Consider the following 18,646-nt stretch of genomic DNA (forward strand, 5'->3'; position numbering starts at 1 on the left):
CAGTTGTGCAAGGGTCAAGGAGATACCTCAAGCAAATGGTATTATTGTACATGTTGTATGGTCTTCTAAAGCTACGAATAACGGCGATGGATAGTAACCAGAATTACGATGCCCAGTTGTGCAAGGTCAAGGAGATACCTCAAGCAACTGGTATTATTGTACATGTTGCATGGTCTTCTAAAAGCTGCGAATAATAACAGCGATGGATAGTAACCAGAATTACGATGCCAGTTGTGCAAGGTCAAGGAGATACCTCAAGCAAATGGTATTATTGTACATGTTGCATGGTCTTCTAAAGCTGCGAATAACAGCGATGGATAGTAACCAGAATTACGATGCCAGTTGTGCAAGGTCAAGGAGATACCTCAAGCAAATGGTATTATTGTACATGTTGTATGGTCTTCTAAAGCTACGAATAACGGCGATGGATAGTAACCAGAATTACGATGCCAGTTGTGCAAGGTCAAGGAGATACCTCAAGCAAATGGTATTATTGTACATGTTGTATGGTCTTCTAAAGCTACGAATAACGGCGATGGATAGTAACCAGAATTACGATGCCAGTTGTGCAAGGTCAAGGAGATACCTCAAGCAAATGGTATTATTGTACATGTTTGCATGGTCTTCTAAAGCTGCGAATAACAGCGATGGATAGTAACCAGAATTACGATGCCAGTTGTGCAAGGTCAAGGGAGATACCTCAAGCAAATGGTATTATTGTACATGTTGTATGGTCTTCTATAGCTTACGAATAACGGCGATGGATAGTAACCAGAATTACGATGCCAGTTGTGTAAGGTCAAGGAGATACCTCAAGCAAATGGTATTATTGTACATGTTGCATGGTCTTCTAAAGCTGCGAATAACAGCGATGGATAGTAACCAGAATTACGATGCCAGTTTGCGCAAGGTCAAGGAGATACCTCAAGCAAATGGTATTATTGTACATATTGTATGGTCTTCTAAAGCTCCGAATAACGGCGATGGATAGTAACCAGAATTACGATGCCAGTTGTGCAAGGTCAAGGAGATACCTCAAGCAAATGGTATTATTGTACATGTTTGTATGGTCTCCTAAAGCTACGAATAACGGCGATGGATAGTAACCAGATTACGATGCCAGTTGTAACAAGGTCAAGGAGATACCTCAAGCAACTGGTATTATTGTACATGTTGCATGGTCTTTCTAAAGCTGCGAATAACAGCGATGGATAGTAACCAGAAATTACGATGCCAGTTGTGCAAGGTCAAGGAGATACCTCAAGCAAATGGTATTATTGTACATGTTGTATGGTCTTCTAAAGCTACGAATAAACGGCGATGGATAGTAACCAGAATTACGATGCCAGTTGTGCAAGGTCAAGGAGATACCTCAAGCAAACTGGTATTATTGTACATGTTGTATGGTCTTCTAAAGCTACGAATAACGGCGATGGATAGTAACCAGAATTACGATGCCAGTTGTGCAAGGTCAAGGAGGATACCTCAAGCAACTGGTATTATTGTACATGTTGCATGGTCTTCTAAAGCTGCGAATAACAGCGATGGATAGTAACCAGAATTACGATGCCAGTTGTGCAAGGTCAAGGAGATACCTCAAGCAAATGGTATTATTGTACATGTTGCATGGTCTTCTAAAGCTGCGGAATAACAGCGATGGATAGTAACCAGAATTACGATGCCAGTTGTGCAAGGTCAAGGAGATACCTCAAGCAAATGGTATTATTGTACATGTTGTATGGTCTTCTAAAGCTACGAATAGCGGCGATGGATAGTAACCAGAATTACGATGCCAGTTGTGCAAGGTCAAGGAGATACCTCAAGCAAATGGTATTATTGTACATGTTGTATGGTCTTCTAAAGCTACGAATAACGGCGATGGATAGTAACCAGAATTACGATGCCAGTTGTGCAAGGTCAAGGAGATACCTCAAGCAAATGGTATTATTGTACATGTTGCATGGTCTTCTAAAGCTGCGAATAACAGCGATGGATAGTAACCCAGAATTACGATGCCAGTTGTGCAAGGTCAAGGAGATAACCTCAAGCAAATGGTATTATTGTACATGTTGTATGGTCTTCTATAGCTACGAATAACGGCGATGGATAGTAACCAGAATTACGATTGCCAGTTGTGTAAGGTCAAGGAGATACCTCAAGCAAATGGTATTATTGTACATGTTGCATGGTCTTCTAAAGCTGCGAATAACAGCGATGGATAGTAACCAGAATTACGATGCCAGTTGCGCAAGGTCAAGGAGATACCTCAAGCAAATGGTATTATTGTACATATTGTATGGTCTCCTAAAGCTCCGAATAACGGCGATGGATAGTAACCAGAATTACGATGCCAGTTGTGCAAGGTCAAGGAGATACCTCAAGCAAAATGGTATTATTGTACATGTTGTATGGTCTCCTAAAGCTACGAATAACGGCGATGGATAGTAACCAGAATTACGATGCCAGTTGTACAAGGTCAAGGAGATACCTCAAGCAACTGGTATTATTGTACATGTTGCATGGTCTTCTAAAGCTGCGAATAACAGCGATGGATAGTAACCAGAATTACGATGCCAGTTGTGCAAGGTCAAGGAGATACCTCAAGCAAATGGTATTATTGTACATGTTGTATGGTCTTCTAAAGCTACGAATAACGGCGATGGATAGTAACCAGAAATTACGATGCCAGTTGTGCAAGGTCAAGGAGATACCTCAAGCAAACTGGTATTATTGTACATGTTGCATGGTCTCCTAAAGCTACGAATAACGGCGATGGATAGTAACCAGAATTACGATGCCAGTTGTACAAGGTCAAGGGAGATACCTCAAGCAAATGGTATTATTGTACATGTTGTATGGTCTCCTAAAGCTACGAATAACGGCGATGGATAGTAACCAGAATTACGATGCCAGTTGTGTAAGGTCAAGGAGATACCTCAAGCAAAATGGTATTATTGTACATGTTGCATGGTCTTCTAAAGCTGCGAATAACAGCGATGGATAGTAAACCAGAATTACGATGCCAGTTGTGCAAGGTCAAGGAGATACCTCAAGCAAATGGTATTATTGTACATGTTGTATGGTCTTCTAAAGCTACGAATAACGGCGATGGATAGTAACCAGAATTACGATGCCAGTTGTGTAAGGTCAAGGAGATACCTCAAGCAAATGGTATTATTGTACATGTTGCATGGTCTTCTAAAGCTGCGAATAAACAGCGATGGATAGTAACCAGAATTACGATGCCAGTTGTGCAAGGTCAAGGAGATACCTCAAGCAAATGGTATTATTGTACATGTTGTATGGTCTTCTAAAGCTACGAATAAACGGCGATGGATAGTAACCAGAATTACGATGCCAGTTGTGCAAGGTCAAGGAGATACCTCAAGCAACTGGTATTATTGTACATGTTGCATGGTCTTCTAAAGCTGCGAATAACAGCGATGGATAGTAACCAGAATTACGATGCCAGTTGTGCAAGGTCAAGGAGATACCTCAAGCAAATGGTATTATTGTACATGTTGCATGGTCTTCTAAAGCTGCGAATAACAGCGATGGATAGTAACCAGAATTACGATGCCAGTTGTGCAAGGTCAAGGAGATACCTCAAGCAAATGGTATTATTGTACATGTTGTATGGTCTTCTAAAGCTACGAATAACGGCGATGGATAGTAACCAGAATTACGATGCCAGTTGTGCAAGGTCAAGGAGATACCTCAAGCAAATGGTATTATTGTACATGTTGTATGGTCTTCTAAAGCTACGAATAACGGCGATGGATAGTAACCAGAATTACGATGCCAGTTGTGCAAGGTCAAGGAGTTACCTCAAGCAAATGGTATTATTGTACATGTTGCATGGTCTTCTAAAGCTGCGAAATAACAGCGATGGATAGTAACCAGAATTACGATGCCAGTTGTGCAAGGTCAAGGAGATACCTCAAGCAAATGGTATTTATTGTACATGTTGTATGGTCTTCTATAGCTACGAATAACGGCGATGGATAGTAACCAGAATTACGATGCCAGTTGTGTAAGGTCAAGGAGATACCTCAAGCAAATGGTATTATTGTACATGTTGCATGTCTTCTAAAAGCTGCGAATAACAGCGATGGATAGTAACCAGAATTACGATGCCAGTTGCGCAAGGTCAAGGAGATACCTCAAGCAAATGGTATTATTGTACATATTGTATGGTCTTCTAAAAGCTCCGAATAACGGCGATGGATAGTAACCAGAATTACGATGCCAGTTGTGCAAGGTCAAGGAGATACCTCAAGCAAATGGTAATTATTGTACATGTTGTATGGTCTCCTAAAGCTACGAATAACGGCGATGGATAGTAACCAGAATTACGATGCCAGTTGTACAAGGTCAAGGAGATACCTTCAAGCAACTGGTATTATTGTACATGTTGCATGGTCTTCTAAAGCTGCGAATAACAGCGATGGATAGTAACCAGAATTACGATGCCAGTTGTGCAAGGTCAAGGAGATACCTCAAGCAAATGGTATTATTGTACATGTTGTATGGTCTTCTAAAGCTACGAATAACGGCGATGGATAGTAACCAGAATTACGATGCCAGTTGTGCAAGGTCAAGGAGATACCTCAAGCAACTGGTATTATTGTACATGTTGTATGGTCTTCTAAAGCTACGAATAACGGCGATGGATAGTAACCAGAATTACGATGCCAGTTGTGCAAGGTCAAGGAGATACCTCAAGCAACTGGTATTATTGTACATGTTGCATGGTCTTCTAAAGCTGCGAATAACAGCGATGGATAGTAACCAGAATTACGATGCCAGTTGTGCAAGGTCAAGGAGATACCTCAAGCAAATGGTATTATTGTACATGTTGCATGGTCTTCTAAAGCTGCGAATAACAGCGATGGATAGTAACCAGAATTACGATGCCAGTTGTGCAAGGTCAAGGAGATACCTCAAGCAAATGGTATTATTGTACATGTTGTATGGTCTTCTAAAGCTACGAATAACGGCGATGGATAGTAACCAGAATTACGATGCCAGTTGTGCAAGGTCAAGGAGATACCTCAAGCAAATGGTATTATTGTACATGTTGTATGGTCTTCTAAAGCTACGAATAACGGCGATGGATAGTAACCAGAATTACGATGCCAGTTGTGCAAGGTCAAGGAGATACCTCAAGCAAATGGTATTATTGTACATGTTGCATGGTCTTCTAAAGCTGCGAATAACAGCGATGGATAGTAACCAGAATTACGATGCCAGTTGTGCAAGGTCAAGGAGATACCTCAAGCAAATGGTATTATTGTACATGTTGTATGGTCTTCTATAGCTACGAATAACGGCGATGGATAGTAACCAGAATTACGATGCCAGTTGTGTAAGGTCAAGGAGATACCTCAAGCAAATGGTATTATTGTACATGTTGCATGGTCTTCTAAAGCTGCGAATAACAGCGATGGATAGTAACCAGAATTACGATGCCAGTTGCGCAAGGTCAAGGAGATACCTCAAGCAAATGGTATTATTGTACATATTGTATGGTCTTCTAAAGCTCCGAATAACGGCGATGGATAGTAACCAGAATTACGATGCCAGTTGTGCAAGGTCAAGGAGATACCTCAAGCAAATGGTATTATTGTACATGTTGTATGGTCTCCTAAAGCTACGAATAACGGCGATGGATAGTAACCAGAATTACGATGCCAGTTGTACAAGGTCAAGGAGATACCTCAAGCAACTGGTATTATTGTACATGTTGCATGGTCTTCTAAAGCTGCGAATAACAGCGATGGATAGTAACCAGAATTACGATGCCAGTTGTGCAAGGTCAAGGAGATACCTCAAGCAAATGGTATTATTGTACATGTTGTATGGTCTTCTAAAGCTACGAATAACGGCGATGGATAGTAACCAGAATTACGATGCCAGTTGTGCAAGGTCAAGGAGATACCTCAAGCAACTGGTATTATTGTACATGTTGCATGGTCTCCTAAAGCTACGAATAACGGCGATGGATAGTAACCAGAATTACGATGCCAGTTGTACAAGGTCAAGGAGATACCTCAAGCAACTGGTATTATTGTACAAGTTGCAAGGTCTTCTAAAGCTACGAATAACGGCGATGGATAGTAACCAGAATTACGATGCCAGTCGTGCAAGGGTATTAAGTTGCATCACGACCCTGGTACAGACATTCGGATTTATGAAACTAGTTTTGCAGGGAGATTATTCTTTTTCACCAAATTTACAGTTTTATGGCACATCATAATTTGCCATTCAAAATCAAACATTTCATATATACTGTAGGTATTATTCTTCCAAGTGCATTTTCAGATGCTCTAAGCTGGTGATAGTTCTGCATTCTTCCAGCAGGCGATTAACTTCTTTTGCTGAAAAGATATAATACATCCTTTCTTAGTTGATAAACATTGTATCCAAATAAAATTGCAGTTGATCAATAGTTCTGATATATTTTTCTTTAATGTAATGTAAAGGCCTACAAAAAAGAAAGTTCTTCTACATAGAGCAAACTTCATAATAAAGGTGTCACATCCTGGAAAAGACAAAACTGGAATAAGTATGAAATTGAATCATCTTAACCTTTTTGAACATGAAAATTTAAAGGTTTAGGTTCATTAAAAGAGATTTTGTACTTTTAGATCCCAAACACTTTTACACTAAGGGCCCAAGAGCCTCTTATTTGTGTATAACACTGAAACAATGACATGTAACTTGAATCCGAGCTTGTTAGAGGTACATGCAAAATGCTGTCTTCTACAAGAATTTGCTATATACTCGTAGTTATTTCAATTTGCTATAGATTTCATCGCTCTCTCTCTCTCTCTCTCTCTCTCTCTCTCTCTCTCTGAAAGAGAGTTGACCTCCAAAAATTGGGGCGCTCCTTTCTTCTGAAGCCCGAGTGCGCACAATAGAAACTGGTGTTGAGGTAGAGATCATTTAACTTTCATCTTCATACATTCCTGTGAGAACATGAAGACGTACAAGTACGTAGCCAGCGAGGGGTCCATGGGGGTCCGGATCTCCTCCAAATTTTCATTTTTTTAATTACTTTTTTTAGTAAACGATGATTATTTTAAATAATTCGGTAATAATGAAGTGTACTGCAGAAAGATCGTTCTTAACAAAGAAACAGGGCAAGAACTTTTTAAGGAACAAATGGGGCCTTACTCTGTGTTCACTACGGGAAAATACCAGTTGTTAGGACCCCCCCCCAAATGTTCTCCTGGCTACGTTCTTGGAGAAGTAAACTCTGATCGCGTTTCTAACTAACCGTGTACGCTTTCCTGTTTACCAGTATAACACAACGAAATTGAATTCTACGGCAATTAGAGTATGAAAAACATACGTTTTTCATAACGTAGGATGGAGGGAACAATGAAATTTACAACGACCACATCTCATTGAACGTGCTGAATCCAAAGAATTCACAAAAAAATGTTATGATACATCAGTGTTGCTAAGCCAAATGAATTAATTGCAACACGCCTTTTCTGTGGTCTGTGGAGTAATAAATTCTCTATCACTAATACGAATAACCTGCGCATATAATAACATTTGCGATCGAAGAAGTCCTCTCCAAGGGGTCGTTCAAAAATACGAGCTTTACTGTGTTCGCGCCAAGAAGTGGTCTAGAGTCTGAACAGCTATCCTGCTGAATAGACAGCAAAAAGGTTTGTACGAATAATACTGAGACTGTTAAGTTTAGCTTCATTCAACATTCTGCTTAATAAATGGTCTGAAGTCTGAGGCTGTCACAGACTCGATTCCTGAAACCTAGAGTCACGTCCGTCTGAAGTGTTCGAGCAAGACCGAAGCATTAGAGTATAAACCACAGTTCAACGACACTTTGTGGACGCTGACATTTGGTTATTTAATATATATTTATATCTCCGGTACAAACCACAGTTCAAAAACACTTTGTGGACGCTGTCGTTTGGTTTTTTAATATATTTTTATAGCTCCAGAATAAAAACAGAGCTTAACAGTGCTTGGTGGACACTGATACGTGGTTTATTAATCTCACATATTCACTTCTACTACGACAGCCCCTCTGAAAGTTGTTGTTGTTTTGTGGTCTTTTACAGCAGATAGATTTGAATATTACCGTGACGCCTAAGAGAAATATTATGCGGGTCTGAGGACCAGACGGTAGTACGCTGTTACACCTTCACCTTGCGGCAACCTCGTCGTTATTTCCGCCGTAAACCATTCCCCCTCGTTTTATTGTCGTTTACCGCCTAACCTTCAGCTTAGTTTAGTCTACTTGCAAAATTGTGTTGATGATTTTGAGGAATTCAGGCATCATAAAAATTTCAAATCATAATCTAAAAAATTCAAAAGTTTGTACTTTGTAGACATTTTCATGCTAAGGTTATTAAAACTGACTTTATAAAACGGCCTGAGGTTCCTAATTAAGAAAGTGAGTAGCTACGAGTTTTTTTATTTATACTACTAGAAAAACTGTTGAAGAAGTATGTTCTTCAATAGTTCTCTAGTTGAAACAGGTTCATGGAATATAATTGTAATATACAATTAGCCTATTTTTGGAACTAGGTCCTTTAACATATATGTCACCTAGTTTCTTCTTTTTTGGTGGAACCTACCATAGCCAACACTGTCAAATATTTTTGAGTGTGGTGGATTACAAGGAATACTGGTGCCTCACTGTATGTTCACTGATAAACTTTTCATTCTCTTTTCCAACTGGTTCCAGGTTATAGACAGTTGCTCAGTAGTGAGATGTTCCAAAACTCGGATTTTGATCCACAGCGGAAAAAAATGACTCTACACGTATGCGTAATGTAACGCAACCTGGATAAAACCAACTGACCGATTTTGACCAAATATGGCGAATTTCCTTTTCTAAGTAAATTTCATATTAATACTCAAAGATAAAACTACAGCTGTCAAACTAGCTCGGGATATTGTACTCAGAAAACGATTACTTTGGGCCCTATTAATGTTTAACAAAGTACCTGTTCAAAAGCATAGATATTCTCTCCCAAGTTTTAATTATAGGTGATTTGTTTTTTAACACATAGGTTATTAAGTTATTTTTGTTTATCGTACTGTTTATAGTGTATTTCTGAGTATTATTAAGACACCACGTATAATTATATAGAAAATATAGTATAATACACGTTATTATTATTCTTCCTATTTTTAGTACTAAGAAAAGCGTAAATACATCTTGATAACTTTTATGTAGGCGTGTGTGCGTGCGTGCGTGCGTGCGTGCGTGCGTGCGTGCATGTGTGTGTGTGTGTGTGTGTGTGCGTGTGCGTGTGTGTGTGTGTGTGTGTGTGTGTGTGTGTGTGTGTGTGTGTGTGTGTGTGTGTGTGTGTGTGTGTGTGTGTGTGTGTGTGTAGAATTATATGTGGTATCAATAATACTCAGAAATACACCTAAACAGTAACATAAACAAAAATAACTTAATAACATACGTGTTAAAAAAAGAATCACCTATAATTAAAACTTGGGAGAGAATATCTATGCTTTTGAACAAATTCATATATTGTAATTTTTATAATTAAAGATCATTTCTCGTAAGATATGTTTATGAATTAATACTTTATCTTTATTACCTCCTACGGTTTTATCAAGTACTGTTGGTATTAATTGAAGCAGTGCAATGTGTACAAACAAAAGTCTGGTACTTTTATTATCAGATCCAGTAATGTCAGCTTTGATGGCAAATCCAGGCTCCTAACACAATACATTGACAGGGTGACGGATAGCTTAAATTCTTCACTGCCGCTGACTTTCAGTAAAATCAAATTATACTCCCCATTGTTACACAAAACCATTACTTTACCGGAAAATCTCAAACCAGTTATTAAACAACTGATACTAAAGGAAACAGGATTTTTCCGGACATTTGCCATCGTTCAGTGAAACAAGAAATCAGTAACACTACGTTTCGAGATCTGCAATCTGATCTCTTCTTCAGGTAAAGAACTAACCTAATACATAATTACAAACTAGGTTAAAATAAACAAATCTTACCAAAGCGTTGTGGCACGCCATCTTGTTTTAGCCAGCCGTGACGATCACCATTGGCTAGACCCTCTGGTCAGTCGTAGGTGGTTAGTAGACGAGTATTGTGACCTGTATTCCGTAGTTCAGTTTTAATGATTAGTGTTTTGTATAGTTTTTTATTAAGTGCATGTTTATAGAGTTAGTGAATATGACAAACAACATGTAGGTTGTGATTCCTGACTAAGGCGTGCCACAACGCTTTGGTAAGATTTGTTTATTTTAACCTAGTTTGTAATTATGTATTAGGTTAGTTCTTTACCTGAAGAAGAGATCAGATTGCAGATCTCGAAACGTAGTGTTACTGATTTCTTGTTTCACTGAACGATGGCAAATGTCCGGAAAAATCCTGTTTCCTTCACAATCCTTCCATCGTCAAAAATAACCTTCAAACAAAGAACTGATATTAAGTACAACTCATAAACTATTATGGTGCGTATTAAACATTGCGGTTAGGAATCTCGTGTTTCAGTGTTACTCCTCCAGGAGCTATGAGGAATTGAGAGGAAAATAGATCAGCATCATATGAGATCCTATTTAACTATGATGACATGGAAGAAATAGTCATGCCTGTGAAATAAGTACGGGATTGAAGGTTATGAGAGCAAAAATTACAAAGTATAAAAGATAGAAGTCATTACGTAAGGCATACTCTAGCTTTGTATTCATCGCTTACAGTGATAAGGCGTTTGATGCGTACCTTAAACTTTAAGAACAGGATTCTGGTCATATATTTCCCAGAACAATCATCACAATACATATTATCACTTATCTCCGTTAAATAGACAGGATGTCAAAGATTACAACTTCTGGCCTTTACCAAATAAACTCAACCCTGAAAGCAGCAAATAAAAGTTTACTACAATTATAATAAAGTACAAATACAAAGGTTTATCAAGATGGTGGTCGTAAAATAAGTATAAAACATATACGTATGACATTGAAAAATATTCTCGTTACTATGGGTTAAGGTTAAACTGTGGGTTTACACAAAAGACCAGTAGCAATAGTGCAAGAAACAGAACTACATGCATGAAAGTACAAAACTAATAACAACAGAGATAAAATTGTCAATAATAATAATATACAATTGTTAGCAACAAATATAACATTTGCAACTAAGACCAAATATAATATATATATATATGAAACCAATAACAACACAAGGTAACATGTAAGAATTGGATATTTTCCACGGACACCAGTCAAATGTATTACGCCACTTAATAAAAAAGGAAGAAAGATCTCACATAGTCGGTAAGAATAACATGGTGACAACTGTACGGATAGGAATACTGAAGTTGATCGACTGTATCTTCTGTTTCAACACTACAGTGGAACCTTAATACATCGAACCTTAAGGGGAAATACAAAACTTTGATGTATCGAAAATTTTGATATGATGAGGTTCGATATATCAAGACTTTCTGGGACAAACTTCGATATACAACAGTCCACAGTGGCTACAGTAATAATGTAGGCTTGATTGTGAATACTTTATCGGGAAATGTGTAGTATAAAATCATATCAATTATTGGACATAAATTTAAAATTATTTTTTAACAAAATACAGTATTAGAGTATAAATGGGAACATGAAATGATAATTGAAAAAGGTAAATAAATACAATATGTTTCTTTTCACACTTTTACACTGTCTCAGTTGAAAATCTAACGCGCACAGTTCACTGAGTTGACTGCTATATTCGCTCGAAACACGGTATCGTCCAACTGAGGTGGAGTGGTGATTTACCACTGGCGACAATAGAAAACAAAGGAGGTTGTGGAGGGAGTTTCAAGTCTCGACATGAAAAAATACGGTACTGTATTCGGTTCATTGCGCTGAATAACTGAGTTTATATAAATTGAGATCGATATATTGAGGTTATTTACGTTAAACCTACCTATTTCGGTATACAGAGGCAAAATTGCCTTGAAGTAACGGGAACGACAAAAATTAGATTTATTAAGGAATCCGATTTATTGAGGATCGATTTATCAAGGTTCCACTGTAGCACAAAAGAGGGTAATTTTTATTATGACCACTGCCAAAAGAGGCCGTTTACGGTCGAGGTAAAAGAGGAAATTTATGTCCCTGGTAAAGGGTTTCAGCTAATGGCTGATCAACCACAAGCTAAACAAAATTAATAACTTCAGTTCCCGACAGTGGGCAATTCAAAAAGTTCGGCTTTTTAATGGAATATCTCTGTCAAACCACGCTTTAACTGTTGACCTTCCACACAGACTCAAAGCATTGTAAATGAGCCCCGTTAATTTCTGTAGTGTTCCTACCATAAAATTAATTATTTATCGAGAGGAAGTCGATATTTTCTTAAACTAATTTGGGGATGAATTCTGTTAATTAATTGGCAGTGTCGGTGTTAATTACTTGAAGTGACCGCTGGATTAATTTTTAACTGGAATTCAATACTGGATAAAGCGTAAAAAATTAGAAATATAGGTTGCACGGGCATGTGATGTTAGTACATTGACGGAAAAATTCCTGACTTCCTTGTTTAGCTCTTATTTGTAATACATATAATTATACACTTTCAGCGACCTTTTAGGACATTCATTGGAGGACAATAAATATGAGTCGAAAATGTTTCTTCACTCTGTAGCTCATACTATAAATGGTTGAAAAACTATTTTGTTTACGGAGCTGATATTTGCATGCTAGTTTATAATTTCAAAATGTAGCCTTGAACGTAAAAAGAACAAATGGTGCTCCTATTGGTGCGTATTGTCTAATTTCACGAAAGAGTAATTTTAAAATTAAAAGGCTGTAACAATATGACTGGATAAGAAATAAGAATGAAAAATAAATAATAGAAAAACATTTGCATAACTTTATTGAAAAATCTATACACGCTCCGGGAAGTCAATCACCATTAAATGAATTCCATTGATAGAATTTGTGCTTATTTTATAAACATCGAAAATTAATTTTCTCTTGATTTTTAATACGACGACCATAATTTAAATGTAAATTAACGCTACAGTAATTAGCATTGGTTGTGAATATCCGAGTAGAAACACAACCAAAGTAGAACAATAAGCATATTCGATACATAATCAAAAGTACATCATTTTTCAGACACATGGATAAATTTTACATAAAATATAAAACGGTTGAAAATATTTTATGATTAGAAGTTCTTATTCGTCCTTTATATGTTCTTTCAAATTAACCAATGTATCTGTATTATTTATTTACTGATAAAACAAAGAACAAGGTAAACAAAATCAATAACTTCAGAGCCCGACAGTAGGCAATTAGAAAAGTGCGGCTTTGAAATATCACTTTGCATGTAGCATAGATTTAAACAAGTATCGTAGAAGAGTTTTTAACAATCTTATGGTATATTACAACCATTACGGATCTCTGAGACTGTTATATGAGCTCGTAACACGGAGTTCTCGTTTAGTTCGGGCCTATAATTTTAGCCGAGCGGGGAATCACCGTTAGGTATCTCTGAGATTGTCGTATGAGGTCGTATCACGGAGTTCTCGTTTAGTTCGGGCCTATAATTTTAGCCGAGCGGGGAATCACCGTTAGGTATCTCTGAGATTGTCGTATGAGGTCGTATCACGGAGTTCTCGTTTAGTTCGGGCCTATAATTTTAGCCGAGCGGGGAATCACCGTTAGGTATCTCTGAGATTGTCGTATGAGGTCGTATCACGGAGTTCTCGTTTAGTTCGGGCCTATAATTTTAGCCGAGCGGGGAATCACCGTTAGGTATCTCTGAGATTGTCGTATGAGGTCGTATCACGGAGTTCTCGTTTAGTTCGGGCCTATAATTTTAGCCGAGCGGGGGAATCACCGTTAGGTATCTCTGAGATTGTCGTATGAGGTCGTATCACGGAGTTCTCGTTTAGTTCGGGCCTATAATTTTAGCCGAGCGGGGAATCACCGTTAGGTATCTCTGAGATTGTCGTATGAGGTCGTATCACGGAGTTCTCGTTTAGTTCGGGCCTATAATTTTAGCCGAGCGGGGAATCACCGTTAGGTATCTCTGAGATTGTCGTATGAGGTCGTATCACGGAGTTCTCGTTTAGTTCGGGCCTATAATTTTAGCCGAGCGGGGAATCACCGTTAGGTATCTCTGAGATTGTCGTATGAGGTCGTATCACGGAGTTCTCGTTTAGTTCGGGCCTATAATTTTAGCCGAGCGGGGAATCACCGTTAGGTATCTCTGAGATTGTCGTATGAGGTCGTATCACGGAGTTCTCGTTTAGTTCGGGCCTATAATTTTAGCCGAGCGGGGAATCACCGTTAGGTATCTCTGAGATTGTCGTATGAGGTCGTATCACGGAGTTCTCGTTTAGTTCGGGCCTATAATTTTAGCCGAGCGGGGAATCACCGTTAGGTATCTCTGAGATTGTCGTATGAGGTCGTATCACGGAGTTCTCGTTTAGTTCGGGCCTATAATTTTAGCCGAGCGGGGAAATCACCGTTAGGTATCTCTGAGATTGTCGTATGAGGTCGTATCACGGAGTTCTCGTTTAGTTCGGGCCTATAATTTTAGCCGAGCGGGGAATCACCGTTAGGTATCTCTGAGATTGTCGTATGAGGTCGTATCACGGAGTTCTCGTTTAGTTCGGGCCTATAATTTTAGCCGAGCGGGGAATCACCGTTAGGTATCTCTGAGATTGTCGTATGAGGTCGTATCACGGAGTTCTCGTTTAGTTCCAGCCTATAATTTTAGCCGAGCGGGGAATCACCGTTAGGTATCTCTGAGATTGTCGTATGAGGTCGTATCACGGAGTTCTCGTTTAGTTCCAGCCTATAATTTTAGCCGAGCGGGGAATCACCGTTAGGTATCTCTGAGATTGTCGTATGAGGTCGTATCACGGAGTTCTCGTTTAGTTCCAGCCTATAATTTTAGCCGAGCGGGGAATCACCGTTAGGTATCTCTGAGATTGTCGTATGAGGTCGTATCACGGAGTTCTCGTTTAGTTCCAGCCTATAATTTTAGCCGAGCGGGGAATCACCGTTAGGTATCTCTGAGATTGTCGTATGAGGTCGTATCACGGAGTTCTCGTTTAGTTCCAGCCTATAATTTTAGCCGAGCGGGGAATCACCGTTAGGTATCTCTGAGATTGTCGTATGAGGTCGTATCACGGAGTTCTCGTTTAGTTCCAGCCTATAATTTTAGCCGAGCGGGGAATCACCGTTAGGTATCTCTGAGATTGTCGTATGAGGTCGTATCACGGAGTTCTCGTTTAGTTCCAGCCTATAATTTTAGCCGAGCGGGGAATCACCGTTAGGTATCTCTGAGATTGTCGTATGAGGTCGTATCACGGAGTTCTCGTTTAGTTCGGGCCTATAATTTTAGCCGAGCGGGGAATCACCGTTAGGTATCTCTGAGATTGTCGTATGAGGTCGTATCACGGAGTTCTCGTTTAGTTCCAGCCTATAATTTTAGCTGCGCGGCAAATCACCATTTGGGTTCCCTACCAATCTCATATGAACTGCAGTAGATTGATATGAATAACCCCAACTAGAATTGTAGAGACTGCAGAGTGCTAGTTACTTACTTAACGTGTACGAGTTGAATGAATTAAATTGGGTTGACAATGATTAAAGGGCTTCCAATGGCAATGCCGCTCGTATATTTTGCACTTACCCTTCCCACCTAGTATCGATCTAAGTTGTCAGCGATACACATTTAAAAAGTCTGCGTACAAATGACGGACACAAATGAAGAAGTCACGCAAGTTCAAACGTCTAATGGAGAGAAGACATCGATTTGTCAGACCAATATTTTATATTAGAACGAGTCTAAGTTTGACTATCCTATGTAAAAGCCTAAAATAATTCTCCGAGAAAATTTACAATAAGCAATAAATACTTCATTTACTACCATATGCTGATTTATTTTAAATATTTGTGAATTTTAATTATATAAAATTTAATCTATAATTTATAAAATTAAACAATAATACATAGTAACTGCCATTATATAAATGATTACGTGTTTTTACTAATGTGACATAATTAATTAAAACTCGTCGCTCTGAAACATCTGACTGAATAATTCACTTAAGTGGCGAAAAAATATTTTTTGAATAGCGTTAAAGGCTGTTCCGGTCCTACGAACGGAATGGAATGGACTGATTTTGAAAACATCTATTGCCACGAGAATATAACAGAATAACCGTCCATCAGTTTAACAAAATAATCATCCATCAATTTAACTGAATAACTTAATTTTATATTTTAAGTCCGTAACTGTGTACTTTGTCATGCATAGTAGGACATGTCGAACATACTAAAACAAAGGCTGTAATATCTTTGGAGTCGCCTGATGATGAAACCTTTGGTTTCGAAAGGCCTCGTCCAAAAAATAAACCATATTGGAAAGTTTTGTTTTATTAACATTTAATTCTATTTAAAGGCTGTAATAGTACATAAAGAGTGGTTATAGAAAGAAAACTTTAAAAATTATCAGCACGTAAACTAGACCACAAATATTTAGGAGTAAAATATGATTATGGCATTAATCGTATTGCTTTGAATGTTATATCCCATAGACCAGAAATTAACGCCTTTATAACTCCACGATATGAAAATTAATTCCAAGAATCTAAATGTTTTTCCTATCATACTAAATGTGTTAAAATACATATTATGATTGAAACGTCATACTCTCGTAATTAAAAAAATAATTCGACATTGGAATACACATTTTCGAATACTTGAACATCAAGTTCCCCATATAAATTTATCTTTATTTCTTATAATTTTCAATATCTCAAAGATTTTACTTAAAAAAATAAACTTTGACAATTATGACATAAAAATGACAAGTGAATGGTGGTGATAATTATTTTTAAACATATTTGCAGCATTTCGTTTAAGTATTTGAACTATAATTGTCAGTGAACCTTTTAAAATATTTGAGATTTTAAGATGAATAGCATTATAAGGACGTCCTGTGTGAGTTACTTATAAGTTATAAAACCCTATGTAACGCCGTGGTACCGCTGCAACACGTTGTCATTGTTGTACTGTATTTACATTTTCATTGTCTATTCTCCACAAAAAGGTTTGATCCCAAGTAACAGCTTCCTCAAATTCAATTTATGAATGGAGGCCATGTAATTTGAATTCTTTCGACCTCTACGAGTGGAGCTCGGGTTCTGTAGAATTTAACTGATGCAGCAAAATTTACCAGTTGAAATTTAATAAAAAGCAATTGTTATGAAATAAGCATATGTCATTTTCAGATAGCCGAAGCTTCTCAAAGGTTTACGCCCAACAAAATAAAAACAAAAAATTCTAAGATTAATTCAGTGATATTATTCTGACAAAATAGATTCATTTTATGTGTTCTACATAATGTTTTTGAACTCTTGAAGACATTCAAGTTCTCTCAGTTAAAAGATTTAAATAATGTTTGCTTGTAATGATGACCTTTGAAGTATGTTAATCCTTTGGTGAATTTATATTTTTAGTTAATAACGCGTGAAGGACAAACATGTCCTAGTTGAGAGGTATTAGTTGTTTGTTGCTCCTGGCTTATGCAAGCGTATCTTCAAGTGGCCGTGCTCGTTTATGCGTTGACGGATTTCGTATGGAAAAGGTACCGTTGAAATTGGTATGAAAATGACTAAATAGTTGATATCCAATGCATTTTTTATAACTATACTGGGTTTTTGTTATCTGACTTTAAACATTTTAAACCATTTATGAAACGGGTATTGTATTAATATTTTATTTTCAATAAGGTCTACTACAGGTTAAAACAATTCTCAAGTATACCAACTTTATCTCAACTGGTTCAAAAGATATAAACTCTTATAAAAAACACATATAGACAGATAGATGGAAAACTAAAGGTTTTAGGACATACCTCCATGTGAACTTTTTTGCTCATTTTATGTGTAGAAGAAAATCCCAACGTATTGGAACACTTTTACTGAACACCCTGTATATAAGTAAGTTTATGAAAACCGTTTATTAACCGTGTGAGCGGAAACATTAAATTTGTGTGGCCCATATTCATTCATTGTTTATGTATGAATAAGAAGGTTAGAACTGTTAATAAAATGATTATAAAATAAATAATTAGTGCGTAACATTAAATAAACATTGCTTTTAAAAACTACAAAGGAGGAAAACATCGGTGCAAAAACACTACAAATTCTCCGTAATGCACAGAGTAAACTGCTGACAGTTTAAACAAGGAAATGGTGTTAATAAATAAATACAATTCACTAAGTTAATTTCCCAAGAATTCAACAACGGCAGGTATAAATCTAATTAATTACACACAGACAACGTGCCCCCGTTTAACGTGTGAAGTGATTATAAACGAGGTCTCGTTTGTAATTCCTGGAACAGTTCAACGAGAGGAAGTAAACGGACGTAATTTGGAAAACGGTTCCTATGTAATTGAAGCGTTGTTTATACTGGAACAAATGTAGAGGCTTAAATGGATTTTCAACACTAATCAAAGTTTTCTACACATTGTCGCTTTATTCTAACGGATTTGACTTTTACCGATTCGGAAACGTTGGTGTTTCGCCAATTTTCCTAGACAGTGTCCCAGTGACCAGTGAAGAATGTGTTCGTGTCCAATGGCAACATAAAT

The sequence above is a fragment of the Homalodisca vitripennis genome, chromosome X (assembly GCF_021130785.1).
Source record: "Homalodisca vitripennis isolate AUS2020 chromosome X, UT_GWSS_2.1, whole genome shotgun sequence".
Taxonomy (NCBI): Eukaryota; Metazoa; Arthropoda; class Insecta; order Hemiptera; family Cicadellidae; genus Homalodisca; species Homalodisca vitripennis.